The 15,251-nt window shown below is 46.3% G+C and overlaps 1 protein-coding gene across 5 annotated transcripts in view; it reads right to left on the bottom strand.

Annotated features, from left to right (window-relative positions):
- Zfp831 (zinc finger protein 831) overlaps positions 1–15,251 on the bottom strand; it is a 112,151-nt gene that overhangs the window by 87,112 nt on the left and 9,788 nt on the right. For 2 of the 5 annotated variants that reach the window (XM_011239235.1, XM_011239236.2), the window contains exon 1: positions 8,762–8,896. The exons of 1 other annotated variant lie outside the window; for it this stretch is intronic. The gene's annotated coding sequence lies outside the window, so the exon portion shown is untranslated. Of the gene's footprint in view, positions 1–8,761; positions 8,897–9,402; positions 9,702–15,251 lie in introns of those variants that run through there. 2 more of the 5 variants (XM_006498518.4, XM_006498517.4) reach the window with 2 other exon arrangements.

Genomic DNA, 15,251 nt, shown 5'->3' with positions numbered 1-15,251 from the left:
GCACAGCAGCAGTGCAGAGTGTAAGGACCATAGTGTGGAATGGATTTTCCTAAGTGTCCTTGAGTGCTAATACAAAGAAAATGACAATCTCAGGCCCATTAACTCCCACCTCAGGTCACGGTCTTAAAGTCATATGGCTTCTATGACAGCCGTGAAGAAACTCTTGTTTCTTGGAGCCAAGGGGCTAACATGGGTGAAAACCAAACACGGAACTTACTGATGCAAGTTGACGAATTCAGAGTCTTGCAAGTGTTCATGTGAGAATTGGGGGGGGGGGAGTTACTAATGGGGATTCTGAAGCTTGGAGTGGGAACATCTCAGATTTATGAAAATCAACTGTATTGAGTCAGCTGCTCTGATCCCTCCAAATTCTTAGAAGAGTTACTGTCAGCTGGGGATCCCTGTGAGACCTTCCCCTAGGGCAGATACCTTGTAAGAGATGGCCATGACCATCCTCTGTTGTGTTGAAACTCATGAGCCATGTGACTAGGGCTAGGCACTCAGTTTAGCCCAGGAGGAAAGAGGTGGCATAACCAAGAAGCCTCTGGTGACAGCCACCAGCAGAGGCCAAGCACTATATGCAAATGAGCCTGAGGGTTTTCATCAGGGAGGACAGGACCAGCAGCAGTGATCCTGAGAGTTCACGGACATAGGAATCGTTCCCAGAGATTCTTTGGTTTAATGTGCTGGTTACACAGCGAGATACAGCTTTCCCTGTGTGTGTCCTAGGCTGGAAGGCAAAGATCTGAATGTGATGGTGGCCTCCAGATAATGAGGTAAGTTCCGTTTTTGGTTTTCACCCATGTTAGCCCCATGGCTCCAAGAAACAAGAGTTTCTTCACGGCTGTCATGGAAGCCATATGACTTTAAGACCGTGACCTGAAGTGGGAGTTAATGGGCCTGAGATTGTCATTTTCTTTGTATTAGCACTCAAGGACACTTAGGAAAATCCATTCCACACTATGGTCCTTACACTCTGCACTGCTGCTGTGCGCACGTTGGAGCTGCTCTGGTTCCCAGGGAGTTGGCTCCACTTGTCACTTCGTCTCGATTGACCCCAATTGACAGCTTGATTAATTATGATGCCCTGGCATGCCAGGGGTTGCAAAACTCAAGTTTCTCACTGGAAAGGAACTTAGTTTCCTGCTTGAGTCTAAGGCCATCTAAAGACCCTCCCAATATCTGGTAAGGATCTCACCTTGGGTCCGGTCTACAGTCATCTGTATCCAGTCAGGAGACAAGCTCCATTCTGGAAGCCATGTTGGGCAGTGCAACATAAGAACTAATAAAAATCAGAGAATAGCTATGCCAAGGGACTAAAGGCTGTGCCACGAAAGGGCACATGTGGGGCGGCTTCTGAGCTCCTGGAGAAATGGAAGTTTGGACTACCAGATCTCCCTCACGTGACAAGGACAAGGGGATCCAAAGGCCTAGGCCAAGTTCATTTCTCATGAAGACTCCTCTGAACCTGGATGGAACACTGAGACCTTCGGGGAGCTCCCACATCCCCTTAGCTCTGTGGACAGGGAGATCTGTGCATGATGCCATCCTGAGGAGTAGTTCCATCACCACAAGGCAGAGATGATCCCAGAACAGTGGAGGGAGAGCAGCCTGCTGTGGTAGCACTTGATCAGCCAAGGCAAGATGGGTGTGTCAACCGCAGATAACAGGGTCACACCAACTCGGTAAGCTGTTTGGCACATGAAGACCTGTAACAGCAACTGATGAGCCACGACGGGCCTAGCAGTGGAAGAATTATCGGCCTGCTAGAATATCAGTATCTCAAAGCAAAAAGCTCCCTAGCTCACGAAGAAGGCACCTGACTTCAGTCCTCAGGTAGAGACCCTCAGCTCTCAGCCACCTGCCTTCTCAGGATGAAGTCGCAGATCTGTGGATCCTTGACTGCCTTGAGAGAGGCCTCTCCACAAAGACTGTAGACATAGACTCTCAGACACACAGGCTTCTTGCCCTAAGCTTCGCAAAGATGCCTGTGGCAGCAGAAGAGGGATTTCTCATACTCTTTAGGATTACCAGGTTCTCCGAGAGGTAAACAGCCAAAGGAGGGGGAATTATGGGATGGCTGCTGAAGAAGCAAGCCAAAGCAGTAAAGGTAGCTGTTAAGCAGTTACACAGCCAGTAAGCCACGGGGGTAGCTGTGTAAGGTTCTCTATGAATAGTGCACATGTATCGTTGTCTCTACTAACAAGGCCATACTCCTTGACTCTTTCTAATTTTATACCCGAGATGGTGCTGCTTAGCTTCGCGACTTGGCCTTCAGTAAAGAAAACATTTGGTGAGAGCCTTGCTGGGCTAGAGGAGTGGTGAGCGTAGCCATTGCTGCACACAGCACCCAGCCTTCTTACCCTGGAGAGAGGCGAGAGCAGGGTAAGAAGGGAGGGAGGATGCTCTCCCGTCTTGTGAGACAAAGCAGAGCTCTGTGTTGTTGGAAGAAAGTTCAACGCACAGAATGGAACATGCTGCTGAGAGTCTGTATGGGAAACAGCAGTTCTATCCGGCTTGTCTCCTTCTACCATACAAAGAGCTAAGTTTTCCCAATAGAGGATGCTGGAGGGATACTGTAAGGGGAAGAGATTTCCTGAGCATTGCAAGATGAGGGTCAATGGGGTTGGCCAAGGAAGTACCCAAGCCATAGGCCTCAAAACACACTTCCTCAGCTCCAGGGCAGTCTCACCTGAGAAGACACACAAAGGCAGACCCAGAGCTCAGCCTCAGCAGCCTCCTGAGGAGGAGACATTCACAGATGTCTGCCAATCCGTGCAGTCTGCCTATGGGTAGCATGTCCATGAAGAACAGCCCTGTTCTCACCTGTGACTGTGAGCTTGGAAGACCTGTGGCTCCTGACACCCAAACTTGCAACACACACCTATGTCTCTGGCTGTGAGTGGGCTGCCTCCAACTTACACTCTGGAATGTTTCCTACCATTTGCCTAGCTACTCCATGCACGGTGCAGCCTGGCTAAATCAGCCAGCAGCTCTGCTATCTAGGGGTCAGAGCCCATTGCCTGGAGTGGTCCGGCTTCCCTCCATATTTCTTGCTCCTTGGTATTCCTTCCATTCTTCCTTAGGGATACTCTTGTGTGTTGTGAAGGCCCTTGAAGAGCTAGCCACCCTCAATGTCTCCTGTTTTACTTACTATGTGCCCTCTGCATCTTGAATAGATCCTAACACCTAAACAAAGAGGGGCTGCATCCTAAGTCCTGAAGTAGCCTAAACAGATTTAAAGAATTAAAATTAGACCAAGTGTGCTCTGAAACCATAGTGGAATAAAGTCAGAAATCAATAAGAGAAAGGAGACAGAAAAAAGCCGAAATGCTTGGAAACTGAATAACACACTTGAAAATAACCTATGGGCCAAAGAAGGCACCTCAGAGGCGTTCAAAAGAACATTGCTGAATAAAAGTAAAAAGACAACAGCTCAGAATCTGTGGAGCACACATAAGAGAGTACTGAGAGGAAAATTTGTAGCATGAAATGTTTGCATTAAAAAAAAAGAGAGAGAGAAAGAGAGAGTTAGTTAGTTTTAGGTGAAGCTCTAAGCTCCTTCTGCAACCTAGCCAAAAAAGTATAAGCATCCTAAGCAAGCAGAAGGAAGAAAATAATAAAGGTTGGGGAAGAAATCAATAAAATTGAAACAAAAAAATAACAGAGGAAAAAAATCAATGAAACAGAAAGCTTGTTCTTAGACAAGTTTAATAAAATTGATTTATAATCTCTTCAAAGACAGACAAAGGAAGAATGAGACAAGACACAAACTATCAATATCAGAAACAAACCAGGGGCTATCACTACAGACCCCACACGCTTCAAAAGACTCACCAGGGAGTCACTCCGCCCCACACACTCAATAACGTGTATGAAATAAACCAGTTCTCCAAAAGGCATAAACTGCCACGAGCCACTTCATCTGAAATCGATAATGTGAACAGCATTCTAACTATCATCAAATTGAATTTGTGATTTTAAAAACTCACAAATAAGAAGTCTCCAGGTGCTGGTATAGAGAATTAACTTCACAGAGAAATTAATACTAGCTCTAGACGGAGACTGGGAAGGAGAGAATGTGTCATGGACCCAGATATCATCCTCGGACCACAGAAAGGTCAGACAGAGACCAGCACCCCTCACCAAGCTAGATCCAACCTCTTTGCAAAGCATTATTAATTAAATACTAACTAATACATAAGAAGGATCACACACCATGACCAAGTGTGCTCCGCCATATTAGCAGAGCAGAGAAGGCAAGCACCTGGCTACGTCGGTCACCCCAGAAGCAGCTTCAGGCAACCCGACAGCCATCATGGAGAAAACGCTGTCTTCTCAGTGTAACAAGTACCAGCCCCAGCACTGCAAAGTGAACATTAGCCAGGAAGAGGAAAAAATAAGGGGAGGAAAGATGTCCATTGCTCTGACCCGACAGACTTCTCAAACTTCAGTGCATTAAAATGGGAAAAGATAAAGTCCAGTCCAGGCAATGGAAGACACATGGACTGCAAAGGAGGAAATGAGTGTCCCTGTTGTCAGGAAACATGACTATCTATGCATAAATTCCTAAAGAATTTTTAAAAAAAAATCTTTAGAAGTTTTATATAATAAGTTCCATAGTGACAACATCAACATGCAAAAATTAATTACATTTCTATGCTACTTGTGAGTTGCATCAAAATTCAAATTACAATGTCATATATACTCAAAACTGCTATGTGAAACTCGAACAAAGCATTCCAAGGGCTTACAGACTGCATCTTACACTGACAAAATTACTCAAAGAAAATATAAATAATAAAAAGACTTATTGAATCCCTGGATTAGAAGATTCAACCTAGGGAAAAAATGTCAATTATTCTTCTAATTGGTATAAAGATGTGGATCAAGTATTATTAAAATCCCAGTAAGAATTTCTTAAGATCTAAAAGGACAATAAAAGAGGAAAAACCCAACTGATGGTTTGAAAACTCATTATAGAGCCATGGTAACCAAGGCCATGCTGTCTGTAGGCTAGACATGGCAGTCAGTGACACCCCACCATAGCAAACAGTAGAAACAGACCTGAACAAAAGCACCCATCTGAGACAAGGTCTCGGTGTGTACACCAGGCTGCCTTCAAAGTCACAGAGAAGCACCTGCTCTGCCTCCTCAGTGCAGGATTAAAGATGACCCCAGCTGATTTTTGACCAGAGTTCAAGACAATTCACTGGAGAAAGCCTAGCATCGCCACACGTGGCACTGAGGAATCAACACTTTGGGCAGTGGGGGCAAACTCTGAGACTATGGCGTGCTAGGGGAGGGGAGGGGATGATGGGGGAGGGGAGGGGGGGACCTGCAGATCTAAGCAGGAGTATCAACACCAGGGACCATGAGACAATGTTAGACCTCTGCTAGGTTAGACCTCACTGAAATGGACGTTCTTTGCTCTGTGAAAAGCCCCTGTTTATAGAAGGAGGAGAAAACCACAGCCACAAACAAGAAGGGGGTAGGGGCAGAGAGAGACGCATTTGAAGTCATCACGGCTGCCAAAGGATCCATATCTCTAGAACTTATAAAGAGCCATGGAAACTTAACAGTGGAGAAATCCGATGATAACGCAAGTAGAAAATGAACAGAACTTACAAGGGATGGGCCGGCAAAGACGAACCCATGGTACACAGCTCTGTGAGCGTTCTAGAAGACTGTTATGAGCATGCAGCCAGCTACCATGCTACACAGCTCTGGTACTTTCCAAAGAGATGAAAGCGTGCCCTCACACATGTCTGCACTGTCCGAGTTCACACCAGCTTCACACCTCATAGCCCAAACCAGCAGCGGCCCCATTGAGCTTCAACAGGTACAAGTTTAAGCCAATTAAGCCAACTGTATGAATCTATACCACAGAATCTTACTCAGCAATAAAAAGACACAAACTAGAGAGAGGCTGGGGGAGGACCTTGGGGGGGGCTAAATACCCACCATGCAGTGTAAGAACTCGAGTTTGATCCCAGAACCCACCTGAAGAAAGATGGGCGTGGTGATACACACTCGAAAGCCTATCACCAGAGAGGCAGAACCAAGAGAATCACTGGGGCTCACTGGCCAACAAGCCTAATTTGTTTAGCAGGTTCTAAACTAATAAGAAATCCTATCTCAGAATGTAAGGCAGATAATACCTAAAGGATGCCAGATTAACCCCTGGCCTACACACACACACACACACACACACACACACACACACACACACATGTGTATGATACCCCCCGACCCCCAACACACACAGACACAGACAAACACACACACACACACACACACACACACACCTGCACACTCAGGAACACATATACCAAAACTTTAAAAATAGAAATAAAAAATAAGAAAGCCAAATAAGTTGAGTGAATATCCAGAGATTTGGGCTGAATGAGCAAAGCCAGACCCCCAAGAGCTACACATGATACAGTTTTTTATATATAATTCTTCTTAAAATGTTGTGAAGTAGAATTAAAGTTTAAATTAATTTATTGGTTCGTTTGTGTATCTGTTTAGCTTGTGTGCGAATGTGTGGGTGTGTGGGAGTGTGGGTGTGTGCATATGTGTGGGTCTGTGAGTCTGTGGGTGGAAGCATGCTACATCACAAATGTGGAGACCAGAGGAAAATCCTTCTGCCATGAGGGTCCTAGGCATCAAACTCAGGTTATCAAACTTGTCAGCAAGTGCCTTTCCCTGCTGGGCTTTCCCACCATTCTAGAACAAAACATTTCTACTGTGACAAACTCTAGGGCAAGAGGACAGAGCCATGGTTACCCAAGCTTTGGAAGAAGGCAGGGCATGGGGCCATAGGCTGGAGTCAGCTGGCAACTAGTGGGTTCTTGACAGGACAGGAGAGCCCTGTACCATTGCCAGTGCAGAAACGAGATGAAACACACCCAGGGAGTCTGCTTGATTCTTACAGATCTACCATTATTTCCATAAAAGACTAAATGACTAAAATAAAAACAAGCAAATAAACAGATCAAAAGGGAAAGAAAGCCCCCTCCCACTCTGTTAAACGCAGTGTCCTCAGAGCATCGACTCTGTGCTCTGAGCCACGAGTTCCACTGACGGGCTCTGATGGGTCATTTTCCGTAATGCTGGCCTGGAACTCCCAGGGATGCTCCTGCCTCAAGCTCTCAGGCCAGAATGACTGGCATATATCATGTCCCGCCTTTAGTTTCTATAATCCTATTGAAAAGAAATCCTTATTACTGCCACCCTTGGGAATGCTTCAGTGTGATATGACCTAGAAACCATCATAGACTTCAGCTGACCTGAAAAAGACACTCAAGGCCCTGTCAAGTGTAGTCAGCCATTGCCTAAACTGCATGGTAGACCCACTGAGAAATGTATGGTTCTTATATCCTGAGACCATCCTGAGATGCCCATGCGTCGGAGTGACTCGGGCCTGAGACCCCAGAGACAAGTGGTATTCTTGCATCCTTGCTATCTACAAACCTTGAGACTTCTTCTCTCAGAGGTTGTTGCTACTTCTCACAATAGACTCTCTGGCCTTTGTGCAAAGTGTTGGATGAGATAGCAGCTGTGACTGGTAGCCCAGGCTTGCTCCCCCTTGGCTTGTCCCACATCACACCAAGGCCTTCCCACCTTCCCTTTCCAGGCCTGGCTCTGTGTAGATAATGTGTGTAGCCTCTGCCAGGGGAAAGGTGTCTCTGGCTGGTGACCCCTGGCCCCTCACTGTGAGCTCATTTCCCCAGGCAGCCATGCAGCAGTCCCTCTGTCTCCCTGTCTGGGTAACCCTGCAAGCAGAAAGCTCCTCTTTTGTAGCCATCTATCCCCAGGCTGTCCAGCAAGGATCAAAGAAAGCTATGATTCACAACCCGGCCTTGGAGTCTCCTTACAGACCCCCAAATTGCCCCCAAACTCAACACCAACTCTGATTTGCATTCACCTGTGATCTCAAACGGTGGGAAGGGTGGCTAGGGCTACCAGTCCAGACATCCACTGTGCCTGCTAAGTTCATGCCACCTCTGTGTGTCCCGTCCCCTGCTGGGTCAGCAGATAGCATCTCGGTCTTAAACTCTGTACTTCCTCTAAGGGGAGAAGGGGTCTGTTACCCTCAGCCCTGCCTCCCAGACTTATCTGAGATTCCTCCAACTTTCCCAGTGGAAAATGATTCTCCTGGGTGAGAATCTGAATGGCTGTAAATGGTATTACTGCCAGATACATAGATATTTAGGGCTGGATGTGGAGACATGGGGTGTGTATGGATGGGTGTATTTTCAAAACTCTTGGGCTAATATATGTTTCTAGTCCATTTATGCCTGTGGCTTAATTAGGCCACATCTGATGAATATCAGTTTATAAAGCAAAACAATGTGTTTTCTTACTAATCTTTAAAAATTGTGCATCATTTTATTTTGTGTGTATGAGTATTTTGCGTGCGTGTGTGTGTGTGTGTGTGTGTGTGTGTGTGTGTATGCACAGAGGGTCACTTGGAACTGGATGGTTGTTCCCTTTCCTATGGGTCCTGGGAACCCAACACAGGTCTTCTGCAGGAGCAACAAGTGCTCTTAACTACCGAGTCACCTCTCTGTCCCCCTTATTTGTCTCTCTCTGCAGATCACAGACTGTAGGCTTGGTCTCTGACAACCATTATGAGGAGCCGTAAACATTTTGACAGGTACAGCCATGGAGGTAAACACACCAGAGGCAAAAGATTCAGTTGCTTCAAGACATGCCTAGAAGATTCTATATGTTGAGTCCTGCAAGATACACATACCTTTATGAAGGGTAGTAGGTTGCCAGACTGTGAAGTTCCGCTCTAAAGCCAAGTAGCCCAAGCTAGTCCTGAGAGATACATCCACAGGTCCGTGGAGAGGAGAGGAGCCTAGAAGGGTCTCTCTCTCTCTCTCTCTCTCTCTCTCTCTCTCTCTCTCTCTCTCTCTCTCTCTCTCTTCCCTCCCTCCCTCCCTTCCTCTCCCTCTTCCTCTCTCTCTCCTTCCTTCCTCTCTCATTCTCCTTTCCTCTCCCTCTCTCCTTCATTCTCTCTCTCCTCTTTCTCCCTCTCCCTCTCTCATTCTCTCTTTTTCTCTCCCTCTCCCTCCTCCTCTCACTCACTCTATTTCTCTTATCTCTCTCTTTCTCCTCTCTCTCCCTGCCTCCCTTCCTTCCTCTCACTCTCCCTCTCTCATTCCTTCTCTTTTTCTCTCCCTCTCCCTCCTCCTCTCACTCATTCTATCTCTCTTCTCTCTCCCTCTCCTCTCTCTCTCTCTCTCTCTCTCTCTCTCTCTCTCTCTCTCTCCCCTCTCTCTCTCTCCTCACCCTCCCCTGCCCCCATTCTGCCAGGAAGGTATCTTATCAGTGTCTCCTCTGCAAGCAGACTCTCAGCACAGAGAGATGCCCCACACATGCCCCACACACCTCAGGAAAGAGACAAGACCGTGTCCCAGAGGCTGGCATTTGGGTCAACTCCATGTTTCACTGAAGAAAACAAAACAAAGCATCTTGAGAAACCTGGAGGACACTGCAGTGGAGGTGAAGCTCGCTCTGGCCCAGAAAGGGGAAGTAAATTAAATTCTACGCATTACTTAACACGGCGGTAGCAACACTCAGAAAACAGGAAGCGAGAGAGGCAAAGCCTTCAGAGACCATGACTGCTGAGCTGGAAACCCAAGAGGCCCAGAAAGCCAGTGTGCAATGCTCTGCCCTAAAGATGGGGCTGTGTGAGAGTGAGGGTGTCGGTATTCCTGGACGTCGGTGACAAGAGCGTCTGGAAGATGTAACGTGAGTATTTCCATTGCAGGTGGCATGGTAGGCAAGCAGGGCATATCCCTCTTCACTAGGGTGCCATTTTCAGTTAAAATGTGAATCTGTTCAATACGGATATGTCTGCATATCCGTACGTCTATAGGTTCCAAGCCAGTGAAGCTCTGCTCTACAGTCAGGTAGCCCAGGCCAGTTCTGAGAGATACATCCATCCACAGGTCTGTGGAGCTGATGTCTGGCTTAGAATATCACATCAAAACACTCTCCCTCAAGAGGAGTTTCTTTATCTGCCCCAGTCTCCACTCTGTTCTCAGATGCAATCTGAGTAGCAGAGAAAGATCTAGCAAAAAAGAAAAGGTCAGGAGACATGGCAGACCAGGAGCCCTGGCTATGGACTCTGCCAGCTAATTGTTCGTGACTTTGAAACCCAACAGACGGCCATTACTTTGCTCCGTTTTGACATCAGTGATTTCCAGGTGGTTGTAAGTCTCAACCTTGTTTTCAGTTACGTTAGGGGAAGGGCTGTTTCCTCTGGACTTCGGAAGAATCAGACTGAGCAAATTCCTGTGCCTCTTATATGAGCCACGCAAGCCACCACAGGTATGAGGCCTCAGGAACGTGAAGTCGGGATAGGAAGGATAAGCTGCAGGGTCAGATACAGTGTCCCTGGTCCATGTAAAGGGCCTTGAGACAGCCACTAATAGTCTCTGTGGCCCAGATCCTGGGGAACCTCTTATATCAGCATCCCCTTTGATTTATTGATATGTCTTGATATAATATCAGAGAGAGAGAGAGAGAGAGAGATCAAGTGTGTTTGAATGTGTGCGTGGTGCACATGTGTACAGAGTGTATGTGTGTAGTTCTATGTATCTCTAGTCCCTTGCACTCAGGAGATGGAGGCAGGAGCAAGACCATCCTCTGCTATATAGTGAGTTTGAAGTCAACTTGAAATACATGAGACTGTGTAAAAAAATCCTAATCATACAAAACAATAAAAATCAAAGGGTGTGTTTACAGGATGTGAGCTCTGTCATAATGTTAAGTGATTCTTCTAAGTGCTACAACAGAGTTTGTTCACAGCCTGCAACAGGCAACCAAGAAGCTTTGAGGGCATAGTCACCAAAGAAAATAAATTTTCAGAGTTAACTCATTTCCTAAGGCCTTCCCCCTCTCCCTCCCCCTTGAGGAAACAAGAAAGAGAAATTGCCCCATACTAAGATCAAGGCTCTTTGGGCAAATTGCAATTTGTACAGACTGTCTTTAAAGGTAAAACTGTTTAATGCAGCCCAATGAACTAGCCACAAACTATGAGAGGATGCCAGAAGCCCCAGTTCAAGGTTCACAACTGAAAATAGCACTCAAGGGCCAAGCTGTGCCGTTCTTCACACAGTGGCACCTTTATCTCTACAGGCAGCTATGTCAGGAGCAGCAATGGGCTCCCTTGCCATTGGAGGCTCGGGGTTCACTAATCCCACACAGATAGATGCTGACTGTGGGAACTCAAGACAGACTCACAAGCTGAGCAATGTGCAAGGTTTCTTGTGTCTCCCTAAATACATGGTGACCTTAAGACTCCTTCTAGGAGTCAAGGCCCAGCTGCCACCCCTGCTACTGACTCCCTCTGCCATTCTTTGAAGGACCTTCAAAATATGTGTCCAACAAATGAACGGAGTTGGGGAATATTCTTGCTTGTTTCTGTACAGAGGCTTATACCATAGGATACAATTTGAGAAGAATCAACATTCCACATCCTATTGTGAGAAACACTCATTCTCTTACAGATACTGAGCAGCCAACTCAGTGTCTATGTCCCCAACTGTTCTCTAGTTTGTCAACCACATGTGCCATCATAGATTGAACATCCATCTCACACAAATGGCTGCACACTTAGCTCTGGGGTCTTCAGATCCCCTTCCAAGAACAAAGTTAACTCTCAGCCAACACCCACTGGATCTGGGACCTCCTTTCCCTGATATGACTTAGAGACACTTAAATTTTACATGCCAGGTGGGAACTCCATAATAGTGGGAGGCCTCAAAAGCTTCGAAACGTGGTCAGGAAACAAAGGCAGGAGCTGCCACACCCATGCCAGGAGTCCCTGTGAGGCTAAACCCCATCCCTGCCTTGCAAACACATCCCTATATCAGGGTTTCAAATGGATCTGGAGGCTTTGTGGCCTGGTCACCCTGACAGCCTCCTCAGGGTTTCTTCCAGGGTCAAAGACAGGTGCTAATCACCATTGCTCTGTGTGAGAAACCAGGCTGTGCCTTTGGCATCTCTTTAAGGAGGAGCACTCCAGAGATGTGTGAGAGCCTGCTGAGGGCTGTTGTTCACCAGGGACACAGGAAAGGGCATCTCCAGAAGTGTAATTGGACCAGCACCGCATGCAATTACCTGTCTGCATGTCCTCTGGCCACTTAAATGATGTTTTTATTTAAAGCATGATGAATCCAGGAAGTTTTTGATTACCTGTGATAACGGGGGTCAAGGGTCAGTTGAATAATCGAAATGAAAACCTTACTCCTCTTGAGATGTCTCTCCTTTCCATCCTTTTCCAAAGCCCCCTTGGACAGGGTCCAGGCTCTAGTGTCCCGCTGGAAAGGATACTGTGCTGCAAGCCCCATCCCACCCCAGTGAAGACATGGCTCTGAAGAGTGGCACTGAAGCAAAGCAGCCTCCCTGCGGGTCAGTAGGAGAAATAAGTGTCCATCTCATTTGTATGCGTGGCACCTGCAATCACAATGACTTGCTTTTATCATTTCATTTGTCCCATACTGTACTTTAAAATAATGTATTTTCATAATGTGTGTGTGTGTGTGTGTGTGTGTGTGTGTGTGTATTCCTTTATGTAGGAATAGGCAAATTTGCATATGCAGATAGGAATGCACACATTTGCATACTTAGATAGAAACACATTTGCATATGTAGATGACAAAAGTTGACATTGTGTATCTTCTTCAGTAGCTCTCCATCTTGTTTTTTGAGACAGGGTCTCTCACTGAACCTGGAGGTCACTGAGGCAGCTAGACTGACTGGCCGCCAAGAGCTTGGGATTACAGGGAGACCTTGCCTGGCGTTTTGCATGGGTGCTACATATCTAAACTCAGGCCTTTGCACTCGGATGTCAATCACTTTATCCGCTGAGCCACCTCTCCTCAGCTCTAAGTACTGCACCTCTTTTAAAGAGCTGTGTAGTAAAAAATACCACCAACCCCAGCTTGGAGCAAGAACCAAATGTGGCATCCAACAAGGCTGGTGGCACACATGAGGAGGCTGGGCTTCAACCTATGCATTTCTGTCATGGCCAATGTCGCATGAAGGTCACTGTAACAAAGAGAATAAGGACACCTGCCATAAGTTTGCAAGCTTTCTATAAATCTAAAATAATTCCAAATAAAGACAATTATCATCTCTATATTTACCCACGTGTTTAATAACAACAATAATAACTATTATTGTCACTAGTAGGAGTTCCTTCTGAAGTTACAAAAAATAGGTTATAAAAACAAAAAAAAAAATGTACTAAGTATAAGTATCCATAGGGCTTTGCAGACCAATATTGAGAAGCAACAGGCCAGGCCTGCACATCTGTTATTTGCCATACATCATACAACAAAGTAGGTGACACAGGGGTTGTTTTCTCTAGCCCCAAACCCCTGTAAACACAATGATGCCAGACAGCAGAGAGAGGGACACACCATACTGCTACAACAGAGTCTCAGTGAACCCAGCATAGGCAGAACCTCAAAAGACAGGATCCTTCTGACCCAAAAATAGACAGCTACACACCCCCATGTACCCTCTTACCTCCTCTAACCTGTGTCCCCAACCCATCGCTGGCCAGCCAAGGCTGTTTGGGAAATAGATGCCCCCAGGGCTCATTTTGGAACAGTTCTCTCCACATTGGCAAGCTAACTTCATCAAGAAAGCTGTGGCGGGTGCTCTGGGGGAAAGGTACAATGGCCACCTCCCGGGGCTGGTACACCAATGTTCTTCTGCAGGTAATTGCCTAAGCTATCGCTGTGGGCTATGTGCACACGGTGCCACCTGTAATGAAAGTGGCTGAGTGACAGCTGAAAAGCCAGGGGAGAGCAGAGTGTTTATTTCCATAAGATTGTGTCTCTGTTTAGGAAGCTCTGATGTAGCTCCCGAGCTCCTGGCTCTCCCATTTCTAATCACAGAGTGTAAAAATAAAATTGTTTCTTTCAGTACCGGAAGTGATTTCGTTGGCATCACCTACTGTTTGGTAGATTAAATTTTTTGAAGCCAGAAAGAAGGGAAAAAAAAATATCTTGAAATTTCAACAAAATCAAACAAACAAACAAAAGCTTGCTCCCTCTCTCTCTCTCCTTGTGTTCCCAGAGTTTCCTCAGTATAGAGCTGTTTTTCTTTTCCTTTTTAAGAGATGGGTTCATCAGTCCAGATGGAAAACAATATGGCTGGATAAGACCCTGCCACAACTGCCATGGTGGGGTGGGGAGGCTGGCTAATCGGTGCCTGTTGAGTATATTTATAAAAGCAGTATGTTTAAACATTTCAATAAGCAGACTACAACACAGGTTTGTACGTTAGCCTCAGCCGTTTCGATGAGCCAAGATGACTTTTGTCCTTGTAAAACCAGCTGACAACTGGTCCTTGAATCCAAGGGCTGCTCTGGGAGGTCTTGACCATTCTTGGGACTTTGATTTGTGGTCTCTTGAGCTCTCCTGTGGATCACTTCTGACTGTCTGTGTTCTTATTCTGAGTCCCTTCAAATCCATTTTTGGAAAGAAGCAGAACTCGGATCAAAAGCTTCTCAGGTTGGCTCCTAAGCTAAAGTTCACATCCCCCAAGAAAGGAAGAGCCAGTATGACCTCAGCCTATCTCTTCCCTAAGCACAGTATGACTTCAGCCTGTCTCTTCCCTAGGCATGAGGCTCACCAGCTGACTCCTAGTAGGGCTTTGTTCATATCTTTATATATTTTTATTCATCATTAAAAGTACTTTCTGGAAATATTCAGCCTTTAAAATATACCAGGGGCTCTGGTCTTCACAGCTGTACAGACCCTGATGGCACCACACTAAGGGAAACAAGCCAGGCACCAAGACCAGGAAGTCCTGTATCCTGTTGCATGGGTAATGCAAGAGACTCATCCAAGCACAGTTGAATGGTCATGAGCAGGAATGGTGGAGGGAATGGCCAAAGGGATGGATGCTCTATTAGTTAGCTCCTTGTCCTGTTTCTATGGCAAAATACCCTGACAAAAGCAATTTAATTATTTCGGCCTACAGTACGGTCCATCGCGGTGGAAAAGTCACACTGGCAGCAGCTTGAAACAGCTGATCCCTTACGTTGGACTCAAAGTCAGACAGCAGAGAACAATGCACACATGTACTCAGCTTGCTTTCTCCTTTTTGTTTCAGCCAAGACCCCAGACCATAAAATGCTGTTGCCCACACTCACTGGTCTTCCCACTCAATAAACTCAATCTAGATAATAACTCACAGGCGTGCCCAGATGCCAG

Source organism: Mus musculus, chromosome 2 (assembly GCF_000001635.26).
Source record: "Mus musculus strain C57BL/6J chromosome 2, GRCm38.p6 C57BL/6J".
Taxonomy (NCBI): Eukaryota; Metazoa; Chordata; class Mammalia; order Rodentia; family Muridae; genus Mus; species Mus musculus.
Note: the sequence above shows the minus strand (reverse complement) of the source record. Positions and strands in the feature narration are given on the sequence as shown.